An 11,948-nucleotide genomic window follows, 5' to 3' on the forward strand; every position below is an offset into this window, starting at 1 on the left:
ACATTTAGTTCTTATTAAGCCAAATGTTTCTAATAATGATGTGTCTGAGAAATGATATGTCTCTACACTGTTTTTAAACCCCAGAATAAATAGGAATGAGGAAGCATCTAGTGTCATGTGTCCTGAGTCACATGGCTACTTCCCTCCTAGGCTAGTACTTAAGGGGCTCCCCCTACCGGAGGAGCATCACATCTCCCTCTCCTCTCCTGAGTCTCTCTCCTCACTGCACCTGAGTCCTCTCTACTAACACCATGGGCTGTGGCTGTGGCGGCTGTGGCGGCTGTGGCGGCTGTGGCGGCTGTGGCGGCTGTGGTGGCTGTGGCGGCTGTGGCGGCTGTGGCGGCTGTGGCGGCTGTGGCGGCTGTGGTGGCTGTGGCGGCTGTGGCGGCTGTAGCGGCTGTGGCGGCTGTGGCGGCTGTGGTGGCTGTGGCGGCTGTAGCAGCTGTACCACCTGCAGATGCTACCGCTGCTGTGGTGGTTGCTGTGGCTGCTGTGGTTGTGGTGGCTGTGGCTGCGGTGGCTGTGGCTGTGGCTGCGGTGGCTGTGGCTGTGGCGGCTGTGGTGGCTGTTGTGGCTGCTGTGGCTGCTGCAGGCCTACGGTAGTCTGCTGCTGCCGCCGCAGCTGCTGCCGCTCCTGTGGCTGTGGCTCCTGTGGCTGTGGCTGTGGCTGTGGCTGTGGCTGTGGGAAGGGCTGTTGCCAGCAGAAGTGCTGCTGCCAGCAGAAGTGTGGCTGCAAGAAGTGCTGCTGCTAGCATGGCTGCTGGCCTCTGAGCTTCTGCTATAGATAACTGCTAGAGGTGAGTCTGTCTGTCTGCTCTTGTTGGGATTGTGAGTCACCAGCATGAACCAAACTTAATGCCTTTGCAGTCTGGCATTTCTAGAGTTGATATCTTGCCAACCCTTGATAGGCAAGTAAATGAATGAATTCCAGGTCCTCTACCTTTCAATCAAGGTCACTTACCTTTCAATCAAGACTGTGGCACATGGGATCTGGTTGGGTTATGCTGTGACATTCTACAGTGCCTGTAATTCTCACCAGTGACTTGCTTTCCCATTGCATTGACATATCTGTAATCACAAAGCTTCTCTTGCTTAATAAACTTCAGCAAACCGCTCTCAAACTGTTGCCTCCTGTGTGTCTCGCTTGCTTTCTAGTCTCTCAACTCTCTTTCCATGGGAGAAATAAGTTTCATCTCATCAGATAGGGCATTCTGGATGTGAGAGCAGCAGAGGACTAGATACAGGGTGGACTGTGATGTACACAGACAGGCAGGGGTGGCTGATCCTAGGGCAGATCTTCTGGATGCTGGGGAGGGACAGGTCCTTGCAGTGAGTCATTATCCCCAGCTCAGAATTCTCCTTTTCTTCCCACATACAGGCCATGATCTGGGCAGCTTTGCTCATTCAGGAGATCTCTGCCAGGGCATGCTGCCTCACCATGGGCCTGAAACTGCTGGGTCCAACCACTGTGATGGCTGTGCTCTGGGGTCAGCTTGCCTGCATTTAGATGAGATGGGTTTAGATTGGTCTGGGAGATGGATGCGGGAAACTGGGTAAGTCTGTGGAGCTGTTTGCAGAGAGGTACAATCACTCTACATGTGAGTGGCACCTACCCAAGGGCTCAGGGCCCAGTTGGGTTAAAAGAGAAAAACAAGAAAGAAAGAAGAGTGTCGCCAGTGTCTTTTCTCGGCTTCCACTAGGTTCCTGGGGTGGCTGGCTTAGATCAGAGGGGCTTATTTTCTCATAGTGTCTCATGCTTAGAAGTCTAAGGCTAAGCTGTAAGCAAATTTGGAAAAGTCTATCATCACAGGGTCTGCTTGGGTTTCATGTGTGCCCCCTTTCTTCCCTTGTCGCATACCTCTGCCATGATGAATTCAAACCAATTTGTCTTCATCAGGTTTATCATTGCTGTGGTGAAACACCACGGCTTACACTTTCATGTCACCGGTCATCATTAGAGGAAGTCAGGACAGGAACTCAAACTGGACAGGAATCTGAAGGCAAGAAAAGATTAAACAGGTCATGGGCAAGTGCTGCTCACTGCCTTGTTCCTCATGGCTTGCTCAGCCTGCTTGCTTTCTTCCTTCCTTTCTTTCTTTCTTTCTTTCTTTCTTTCTTTCTTTCTTTCTTTTTTTTTGTTTAAACTTTAAAGAATTTATTCCAATTTCATTATACTTCTGATAATGGGAAATATACATCATTCACTTAGTAAATTGTCATGGGTTTATATTTACATTTTTTCCATTTGCAGAAATATGTAAACCATTCTGATTAAATGAAGAAAATGTACAAAAATTTTTCTTTTGCTCCCAGAGTTCAAAATAAAGCCAAAACAACAATTTTACATATTGATGCGTTAACTCCGAATCCAGCACTCCAGTCCTGTGAAGACACAGCAGGAACACAGCGGCTCGTAAAGCAGCTGGAGCAGCAATGGAGGGACTCGCTTGTGAGCACCCCGATTCCCCTGTCAGTCTTAGTTTACCTACTCAAACAGACGTTGCTCCCACTGGAAGGACTTGGGTACCAAACACTGGTGACGCATGCTATATTGACTCCCAACAAGAGGAATCAGAAAATGATCCACAGTGAAATAAACAACCCTAAAGACGTAGTGCACAGTGGAGCCTGGGACCATGATAGTGTTCTGAGTTACATGAGATTCCCCACAACATAGCACCTCATTATGTATCTAGCAAACACTCCACAATCATAAGGGTTGGAGCCCAAGTTCCAAGATTATGAGGTTAACTTTAAGGTACCACTGCAAGACAGGCCTTGGGCAACTGCTTTATGAATGTGGCCCACTGGCCCACATGCTCTAAGGGAACACATTAACACCAGCAGGGAGGGCAACAAGGCAATGACTCCTGCTTACAGACTGCTGTTCCAAGTGCCTGCTCTCAGGACTAGAGCTACTTCTGAGCTGTGAGGACCGTGTCCCTGAATCCTGGGAGAGCGTGCTCTGCTCCTGCTTAAGAGACTCAGCCCAGAATACACTAAACAGGTCAAACTGTGCCCTGTTAGAGTTTTTGATGTAAAAGCCAATGTACTGAAACCCAGGAAAATTTGTTTTTCATGTAGATTTAGAAAAACTCTCATGCACTTGGATGAGTTCACAAGCTGTACTCTTGGCCAGAGGAATCGCTCTTTTTGTGCCGAGGTGATGGAGTGGTCTTGGTTGGAGACGGGGATGTTGTACCAGGGGAGTCGGTCCCTCCATCAGAGGTACTTGGTGAGGATGCCAGATGGGGAACTTACTTTCTTCCAAGGAATCCTCCTGCTTCAAATCCTTTCTTTCGGAACTCCACTTTATGCTCATTTTCATCCTCTGCTGACCTTTTCTTGGGCTCTGACAAACCCTCTGCTGTTCTATGCACCTCCAGTCCCCCATCTGACTCTCGCCCATATCTTATCTCTGTGCCAGGGGACCTCCTCTCAGACATAGCGCACTCCCCTGCTGCCCCTTTCACCTCAGTCTGGGCTGGGCCCATGTGACAATTTTCAGGGACAGGTGTTGAGATTAAGAGTCTGGAAGTCCCTGTAGCTGTGGAAACGCTCAGTCCTCCGTGCTCTGGCTAACAAAGGGCTCTCTCGGTAAGGGCTCATGGCACCATAGGTTGCCGCTTCGTGGATGGTTTCGTGGTGCTGGAGCTGAAGGCTGGAGCTGGACTCTTGAAGGCGGCTGTGTTGCAGCACGGAGGTGGCGGGGCTGATGTTGGGAGTGGCGCAGCGGGATGTGCTCAGATCACACTGGTCCAACAGCTTGAGCAGCTCCTCCTCAGTGGGCCCGCCTGCATCCTTGTCCTCAGGCTTGTTGACCATATCCATGACTGTGGTCAGGTCCCACATCTGGATGATGCCGTTGGTGTGGCCAGTGAACAGGTAGCGCCTTGGCCGGGAGCCCATCCTGCTGGAGCCCTCACACTCTCTCAAGGTGAAGGAGGAGATTGTAGTGCAGTCTACAGCCTAGATCTCGCATATTCTTTTTCCTGTCGATGACAGCCTGACAAACAGCTTGTCGGTGATGGGGACAACTTTCTGGATAAATACTTGTTGATCATCTCGTTCCCCAAAAGGCCCAATGTCATTTCCAGAGGAATAGCTGCCATGGCTCTCTGTCTCCTCCAAGGACAGGATCTTGAAGGATGCTAAATGAGTGGAGCCTGGCTGCGTAGATATCATCCCGTGAATCGTGTCACTGTCCAGGTGCGGACGTGGTTGTTGTCAGCACACACTGACACCAGGTGCTTCTCTGACAGCATGATCTTGGTCACGGGGCTCCGGTGAACGGTGAATGTCTGGAAGAGCTGAGGCCCTGAGCCGACAGTCTCCAGATGCTGCACAATCACTCCCGAGCTCGTACCATAGGCGATCTCAATCCAGTTTCCGCTGACACTTGTTTTGGGGGTGAGGTAAACACTCAGTGCAGTGATGGCTTCATTGGAAGGGTCGTTCGTGATAGAGCTCAGTGACAAGAAGGTCGTTATCCTTCATCAGCAACGGGAACTTCTGCATGTCTATGTAATATATTGATCCGTTGTTGCTCAGCCTGCTTTCTTATGGCGCCCAGGATCACCATCCCAAGGATGGCCCCATCTGCAATGGGCTGGACACTTTTACATCAATCGCTAACAAGACAATGCTTCCAGAAGACATTGCTTATTCAAAGCAATTCTCAGTTCCAGGCATGGCTTACCTCCCTATAAGGGAGGCCCCGAGGAATCCAAAATAACAGAGGCTATTGTCATTGCCCTTGGTTGCCCATCATAACTAAATGGTGTGACCTTATTGCTGAAGGTGCCACCCACCTTGGCTGCAGAATATTGAGAAATCACTGACCAGGAGGATTTCTTCTTGTTGGGTAGTTTACTTAATTCTGGAAGGTATGAAGCAAGCTGATGGTCAGGGTAGGTGGTGTGGGGAGGTGGTGGGGAAGACAGCAGTGGTCTTGCCCTGAGATAAATGTCAGGATACTGCAGTGTAAGCACAGGGGTGTTGTGAAGCCCTCTGGGAACCTGTCCCCATCCATAGTCACCTGCTATATCTCCATAGCTTATAATCAATGCTTCTCTGACTGGTCCTTAACCCCACCATTCTGTATGCCTCTTCAAAAGGCCCTTGGACAAGTTTACATGCCTCTTCAACTCCAGCTTCTAAGACCAACACTAAATATTCCACACAAGTCACGACTTAAATATAAACAAAAGCAGCTCTAAACAAATCGGACCATGCATGATCTGTTACTTTTTTCTCAGAATTGATGATTTTTCTTGCCATCTCTTTGTCTTCACTTTTGTTCCTTTGCATGTATATGCGTGTAGTGTGTGTGTGTGTCTGCATGTAGGTAGGACATGTGCATGCACGTGCACATGTGCCCATGTATCTGAAAATCAGAGGTTAACGTTGGGTGTCTTCCTCAAGCACTCTCTTCCTTATTTTTATGTATTATTGAGTCAAGTTCCCTCAATCTGACCCAATGCTTACCAAGTTCACTAGTCTAACTAGCCAGCTCTATGCAGTCCAGATATCCTCAAACTTTTTTATGAAGCAGAGTATGATTGTACACTCTCTATCCTTCTGCCTCCACTTTCTCAAGTGCTGGGGTTACACGTATGTGCGCTTCCACGTCTTCATATCTGAAGTTGTCTAATCTTGTAGGATAAAACTTTCTTTCTGTTTTGAACACTGGACAAGTACTTGCTTAATGATAAAAATGACATAAAAATGAGAGCCCTTATCTCAGCTCCTGGGAAGCTAAGGCAAGAGGACTGCACTGCCTATACTACAGAGTGAGTGACTCTGGGCAACTCTGTGATACTTTGTGTCAAAATAAAAAGTGGGCTTGGAATATTAATGAGTGAAAGAGAGCTTGCCTTGCACATGTAAAGAGCCATAGGTTCAATGCTTAGACACACACACACACACACACACACACACACTGGGTGGCAGAAGGCAAGCTATGTGTAAGTGGATTTTCAAACTCTCAGATCCGCAAAGCCAGTTCTGACTCATGTTAGGAACCATGGTTAGAGCAGCTCATGACAGTGAGGAAAGCCCCACCCCACCTTTCATAGTTTCCACTGTTTTCGGGTGTTTCCACTTAGTATTAAAACATGCTGATAGCATTTTACTTTAGTTATTCATTTGCTTTTCCTAAGAACTAACTGAATTTTCAAAAAGCAGTTAAATTTATAGGCAGCAAATATTAAAAAAGAAAATAAAACCTGTTTTTTTTTTAAAGGGGGGAAATCCCTAAATAAGTTCTCTGAGATGACGTTTAGGTTAGCTTCTGATACGTGGGCATTGTCATGACTACTTGAATCTTTCATGAGATGTTTATATCAAGTTATTAGAAATAAAAGAGAAACCAAGACAATAAGGCAAAGCTTTAAAACACAAAAGATCTCCAGTGTGTGTATTTCTTTGCCAACATCACTGAAATGAAATCTTGGACGGACTACATTTAAAGGCATTTCTAATACAGCAGGAGTCTAGTTTCACTCCAAAGTCATGTTTGTAGATTCCAGAAGCTTCTTGCTACTGTTCAGAGCAAGGGGCTGATCCAGATATGCAGCTGAGCTATGCCAGGCATGCTGCAGGCTGGAGGTGAAGCTGACAGTGGATGGGGTGCTCAGAATGCCACAGCCACACACTGTTCCAGCTTTGTGCCGAACACGTGACCATCAAATGCTTGGATGAATGTTGTTCTGAGGGCTAAAGTGTTAGCTCAATGGTCACAGCACTTGCTGGGCAAGGATGAAGGCTTAGTCTGGAGCCCTGATACCCATGTAAAAATACGAGAGTGGTGGTACACACCTGATACCCCACAGCTGGGAGACTGGAGGATCCCTGGGCACTGCTGACCAATCAGTCTAGACAAATAGGTGAGCTCCGGGTTCACTGAGAGTTCCTGTCTCAATGTGTAAGGTTGGGGATGTTTGAGGAAAACGCCCAATGTAAAACTTTGCCCCTACTTGCACACACATGCACATGTGTTTCAATACACATGAACCCATCCACATGCCTGGTGGGTTCACACACATACACACAAGAAAGTTGTTTCCTCTGTATGTTACATTTACCAGGGCAGAAACGGTGTGTAGATCTGAGGATACACATGGAAAGGGGAGGAGAGACTGGGCATAATGGATAGTCCTTTCTGTTCACCTGTCACCCACTCTTGTGTTTTATGTATCTGCTGGGCGTGCTCTCCAATTTATCTTTTTCCTCCTTCCACACTCTTTTGTTTGTTCCCCACTACTACTGAGCAAGGAAGCTGGTTTGAACAGATGGCACGGTTTGACAGCAGCCTTGCTGTTAACATGTAACAGACGGCACTGATTTTAGGTGTGTCCCCAGGAAGCTTCAGAGAGCAGCACTTGGGGTAATGTAGTTTGACGTTTGATAGCTACAGATATTCATGATTAATAGTAAAACAAAAAGGGGCTGGGAAAAGGGAGGGAAAGAGAGTAAAGCAAGACCGGGAAAGAAGTAGGCACACGGGTTACAGGTACGAGGGACAAGAGAAAAATGCCATAGAGCCGAACAGGACCGCCATAAAATGTGTTCTGGAAAGATACAAGCCAACACAAAGCAAGCAACTAGAGTATAGGTGTATGCGGTGACAATTTTAGAATTTCAGTCTCTTTAAAAAAAACCCACAGAAATATTGTAAGATTCAACTCTCATCTTAATCCCAGGTGTGGGGATATGGGGCTGCATTGGACTGACTACAGCTGGCCATGATTTGCCTTATGCTGTAGCCAAGGTATGGCTTTGCCAGCTGCAGATAGTTTCTGTGATTGTGTGATGTTTGGTATATAAATGCTAGTTCCCTAAAAGGTAGTGTGGGTAGTTGTTGGTCATTTAGAGGGGATGGTTGAGGTTTGGTAGCAGTCATGGTCAAAGAATAAACAAAAGAAATTAGATTGAGGAATCTCTCTCTCTCTCTCTCTCTCTCTCTCTCTCTCTCTCTCTCTCTCTCTCTCTCTCTCTCTCTCTCCCTCCTTCATCCTTCTTTATCCCTATCTAGTGTTGCATGAAACTGGGGGGTGGGGGGGGGAGTTAAAGGGTAAGAAAAGAGAAGAACTGTGAGGAGCAGGTGTGGCGGCAGTCCCAAAGGCACCAGGGACTGCAGCTAAGTCGTATGACTTGCACCTGACTTCCTCATATAAGCCACAAACATCTTGAGAGCTGCGCAGGTGTACCAGGATACTGGTGAATCCATTTTAATGGAGATATGCCCCTGCTGCCCTGATTAGCTGAAGCTGCGTGCCTGGTGAGGTGGCGTGGCCTGCTGTGTGTGGATGGGAACTGAGAGTATAAAAGAGTGAGAGGCCCAGGGTTCGAGGGAGATATAAACATGGGAGATATAAACAAGAAGAAACAGGACTGAATAAACGTGTGCAGAAGGATCCTGTTGTAGCGTCGTTCTTCCTGGCCAGTTGGGCGCGTGCAACAAAGAACCCACACCAAAAAGTAGCTAAAATCAGCTACAGGTGTACAGTTAAAAATACAAATATAAAAGAAAATAGAAAATATAAATAAGTGGAAGATGTTTTTACAGCCTCAGTCATTGTCTCCCCCACATAGTTTGAAAAGCCCACTCTTCATTTTGCTGCTCCTAAGGAACCCCATCTAAAAGAGGGGAGAGCATTTCAACAGCTAGACTGACACTGCCTGGGGTCTGACATGCCATCCCTGTTGGTCTGTCTCCAGCTCTCAATTCCTGTGGCATCCATGTCTTCAAGGGGCTGACCTCAGCTCAGGGCAAGCAGTGCACCAAGCCTGGGCGTTGGTTGGTCTTGTTCCTATCCTTTGGCTTCAAATGAGATTTTCCTATCAAACTCCCAATGGGGGGATTGCTGCCATTGTCAAATCAAGCTGGATTGAGTTTTTTGGGAACTGTGGGCTTGCCATGAGGGTGTGGCCAGCCTCTCTTTGTTGGGGCTGCCTGTGGATGTATTCTTGGTTTCTCCAGTCCACTTCCATGTAACACCCAGTTTTTCCTTCACAGGCTTCAGTTTTATCACTACCTTTGTGGATTTCTAAGGATTTTCTTCTCTTACTTTCTTTTAAGTAGTCTATTTTTTTCTGATCCTTTTTCTCTTTTATTGAGGCATAAAAGTGGCAGTTTCCAGCTTATCATCTTGCCTGGAAATTCCCTTTTCCATTTTAAAAGGACTTTTCTTTTGGTTCTCTTTTTAGGTAATTGTTAAACACTTACTTTGTGTGTTTGCATGTGCGGGGTGTGCACTTGTGATGCTATTTATTGTGGTGGGCAGAGGATAACTTCAGGGATGGTTTCTCTTCCGACCATATAGACTCAAGGAACAGAACTCGGGTCATCAGGCTTGGTGGTGCCCTTCCTGCTGACCCAGTTCTTTTTATTTTTGTTATTAAAACAATTTTTAAATTAAACATATTTTGATTATATCATTTTCCTCCTCCTAGTCGTTCCAGATCCTCTCGCTATCACCCAGTTTTTTCAAAAGTTCTCTCTCAAAAAAAGAAAAATCCAATATAACCAATTCCCTTCAAATAAAGAAAATACAATAAAATCACACCCTCGATGAAAAAAAAGAGGCAAAACACAATACCAGCTGTGATCAAATAAAAGTAGACACACAAAAACTTATGGGATCCATTCTGTGTTGGACTAATTAATTCTGAACATGTCCCAGATTGGTTGATACATCCTATTGGAGAAAACTGATTTTCCCCTCCCAGTAGGTTTAATGGACAGTTCAGTTGTTAACTTTTATCCTGGTGGTTAGTTATTCATTCATTTAAAAAATAAAAATAAAATATAAGATGAAACTAAAACTATCACACCAAGTTGGACAAGACAAGCTAACAGAAGGAAAAGAGCCCAAGAGAAGGCATAAAAATCAGAGACCCACTGTTTGCATGCCCAGGAATCTCATAATAACACAAAATTAGAAACTGTAATGTAAGCACAGAGTTCCTGGGGCAGACATGTGTAGACCCTGTGCTGGCTGCTTCAGTCTCTGTGAGTTCATATGAGCATTGCTCAGGTTGATTTAGAGACCTTGTTTTCTTGGTGTGCTCCATCTCTTTGGCTCTTATACTCTTTTTTGCCTCCTCTTCCAAGGGGTTCCTTAAATCCTAAGGGGAGGGATTTGATGGTGATATCTCACTTAGGGCTGAGACCTAGTTCTTTTTCATCTTTCAAATAATTGTTTTTACTAGTTCTCTGGTAGAATGTGTAGTATTTTTCCTTAAGGGTAGCATTAAGTTTATAAATTGATTTAAGAATGTCTTGTATCATATTTTTTCTTCCAAATCAAGAACAGGGACAACTTTATTTAGATTTAGGTGTAATTTCCTTAACCTTGACGTGTGAAACCTGAAAAGGCCTATTTCTGTGCTTCATATGTTTAATAGAGGAAATGAAATCATACATATTTACTGTTTTGTTTCAGTATAAGTGGACTTTTTAACCAATCAAGTTGTAAGCACAGCTGTTAGTGTCTTAGTTTGGGTGTACTCTTGTAGCTTTTTGGGCAATTTTGCTTCTTTTCCAAATTTTGACTTCTGATTTTTTTTTTCTTGTCTCATTTTACTGCCTAGTATCTCCAGTAGATGTTCATTAACTAGAGCACATTCTTTGCATCTAGGTGGGTTTGTTATTAGTTTTGTGGTGGTGTGACTAGGAATGGCCCTCATAGACTCATGTGTTTGAGTGGCACTATTCGGAGGTGTGGCTTTGTTGGAGGAAATGTGTCACTGTGTGAGTAGGCTTTGATGTCTCATATGCTCAAGCTATGACCAGTGTAGCACACAGTCTCCCCCTACTGCCTACAGATCAAGATGTAGAACTCTCAGCTCCTTCTCCAGCACTCTCTCTGCCTGTTTGCTGCCATGCATCTCACCATAATAATGGACTAAACCTTTGAAACTTTAAGCCCACTCCAATCAAATGTTTTCCTTTATAAGAGTTGCTGTAGTTGTGGTGTCTCTTCACAGCAATAAAACCATGACCTCCAGTGGATGCTGAAAAAAAATGGACAGTAATGGAGTCTGCATAGGCTATGTTTTACCCATCCATTCATTCATACATAGTCAGTGTCTTTTTTGTATCAATTCATTTCCAGCATCCCATCCAGCTTTAAGAAAAATAAGTTTCCTTGAACATCAGCACTGAAATAGGACCGCAGTTGACCTGAAGACTGGGAAGACCATGATGGAATACCATGACACATCCCACACAGGTCAGGGTGTGCAGTGAGCTTTTATCTGTTCTTGTCAGAACAGTATACAGTTTAAATTATGTATTGTTTATTTCTCGAACTTTCCCCTTGATATTTTGGACTGTGGCTGACTATAGGTACTGAAATCACAAAAACCAAAATGGCAATTAAGAAGATATTGTTTTTGGCCTATGGGATACATTTTATTTTCAATCTCATTGAATGAATTTTGCAATTTGGAATAAAATATATTTAAATTACAAATCCTAAATCAGTATTTTTTTTCTCCTGTGGCAGGCTGTTCAATAAACACTCCACTGTGTTTCTATGGTGGAAATTCTTGGAGAACACTCAGAGAAGTTCATAAATTTGGGATTGATTCTGTCTAAAGGAAATGTAGGGAAAAAGAGTGGAGCAGAGACTGAAAGAGAGGCCATTCAGAGACCACTCCACCTAGGGATCCATCCCATCTGCAGACACCAAGCCCAGACACTATTGCTGATGCCAAGAAGCACTTTGCAGACAGTAGCCTGCTATAGCTGTCCCCTGAGAGGCTCTGCCAGCATGGGGACCCCAATGGAAGAGTGAGGGGAAGGACTGAAGGAGCTGAAGAAGATTGCAACCCCATAGGAGGAACAAATATCAACTAACCAGACTCCCCAGAGCTCTTAGGGACTAAACCACCATCAAGAGTACACATGAGGAACCTATGGCTCCAGCTGCCTATGTAGC

The 11,948-nt window shown here is 45.3% G+C and overlaps 1 pseudogene; it reads right to left on the bottom strand.

Annotated features, from left to right (window-relative positions):
• Gm7553 (predicted gene 7553) lies at positions 2,142 to 4,547 on the bottom strand (annotated as a pseudogene).

This window comes from Mus musculus, chromosome 1 (assembly GCF_000001635.26).
Source record: "Mus musculus strain C57BL/6J chromosome 1, GRCm38.p6 C57BL/6J".
Taxonomy (NCBI): Eukaryota; Metazoa; Chordata; class Mammalia; order Rodentia; family Muridae; genus Mus; species Mus musculus.